Source organism: Lipotes vexillifer, unplaced genomic scaffold (genome assembly GCF_000442215.2).
Source record: "Lipotes vexillifer unplaced genomic scaffold, Lipotes_vexillifer_v1.1 scaffold196, whole genome shotgun sequence".
Taxonomy (NCBI): Eukaryota; Metazoa; Chordata; class Mammalia; order Artiodactyla; family Lipotidae; genus Lipotes; species Lipotes vexillifer.
The window spans coordinates 2746235-2748094 of NW_006775077.1; positions in this window are offsets into that span (position 1 = coordinate 2746235).

Sequence of the window (1860 nt, forward strand, 5' to 3'; positions counted from 1 at the left end):
CTGCTTTTCCCCTGTGGTCTGCACGCCTAGGCTCTAAAGGAGAAGTGTTAACACTTTTGTATCTTATTCTTCTTCCTATTCCTGCCCCCTCCCAATAAAATTCTTGGGACAGGGAATCAGCTTTACACCATCAAGCCAAGATTTTTTTTTTTTCCGGTACGCGGGCCTCTCACTGTTGTGGCCTCTCCCGTTGTGGAGCACAGGCTCCGGATGCGCAGGCTCAGCGGCCATGGCTCACGGGCCCAGCTGCTCCGCGGCATGTGGGATCTTCCCGGACCGGGGCACGAACCCGTGTCCCCTGCATCAGCAGGCAGACTCTCAACCACTGCGCCACCAGGGAAGCCCCAAGCCAAGATTTTAAAGCAGTGTCCTAGGATGCCTCCTTTACTCCACAACTGCAATATTTTAAAAGAAGAGACCAAGTTTTCATAGAGCCAGCCTAGGGAAATATTCCCACGTGGTTCTTCTGGTGGGGTGTGCCCTGGGAGGGGGGGTAGGGTAGATGTGGGAGAAACGGTCACACAGAAGGAACTCGAACAGGCACTACTGTTACCAGCCAAGTGATCCACAAATCCCAATTGTCTGTTGCATTAGGGAATAGCTGCGGTGTACCCTAAGTGTTCCTGAGGGCTGAGCATTTGTTAATTGGATGCTTCATAATTCCTAGAGAACTTCACCAGTGGGTCACGAAACTGAAAGCTAAACCAGCAAGTTGCAGAATAGACAAGGTTAAGAAGCCAGTTCCTCAGGGATGATTATAGGATGCTCCATCAGGGTGAGAGTAATTCCTGTTATCCCCTCACTGGGGGTGGAGGGTGGGAATATGTGAAATTTAGGTGCAGGGAGGTCAGGTAGGGCCTGACCTACCTGGACGGGCTGGCTGTACAACAGGCCTTGAATAAGCTTTTGTTGAGTGAATGCAGGAGGGGGGGGGAGCTTTCAGAGGCCCTGGCTGTGACAGTTCCCCTGCCCTGGCTCTCCGTTTAGGGGAGAAATGCTTTTAGGGAGCAGAGGGCAGGTGGGGTGGGGTCAGGGAGGGCTGGAAAGAACCAGGGGCAGCTCTGAAGGCCGGGGCTCCTGCCTACCTCATACGACGACTGCGACGGAACATCGAAGCCTGCTCCCCAGAGGACGTTGCAAATACACAGAAACAGAGGTTTAGATACATTCAGTGAACGATTTCTCCTCGCCAGCGGGAAGGGAAACGTTTAAAGAGTGCGGCGCTTTTTTACCCTTGGCAAGGACGTCCTGGAGTTTTTGGCAGCCGGGGAGACGGCGGTGGGATTCAGGAGCTTGCCTGGGAAGGGCGGGCGGGGGCCGCCACGACATTCCCAGACTGTCCCGGACCCCCGACTCAGAATCTCACCCCGGGAAGCGCTCGGAGGAGACCCAAGTGGGGGGATGGGGGGTCAGGGCTGCAGCCGAGGGCGCCCAGGAGTCCGAGGGGCGGGGGTCTGTAAAAGAGAGTGCAGGGCGCCGAGCAGCCGCCCGGAGAAGGGGCGAGAGCTTATCTTCAGGGGAGCCAGGAGTCTAAACCGGGGCGAGCCTGAATCTACGCAGAGTCGGTACCAGGAAGGAGCTGGTCTTCTTGGGGAAAAGGTGCAAAAAAAAAGTGCAAACGGTGGCGGGGTGCGGCGGGCGGAGCAGGGCGTCCCGCGCGCGGACACCCACTGAACCCCGGCTGCTCGGGCGGGCGCGGGTTGCTGCCGCGGGACACCCCCCCCTCATCCCCGCCCCCCAGGACGGGCCGGGCGCCCGCGCTGCCTCTCCCCCGCGCCCCCTCCCCTCCGCCCCTCCCCCGCCGGGCCGCCGAGGCCAGACGCGAGCGCTGGGCGCGGGGCGCGGGGCGGGCGGGCCAGG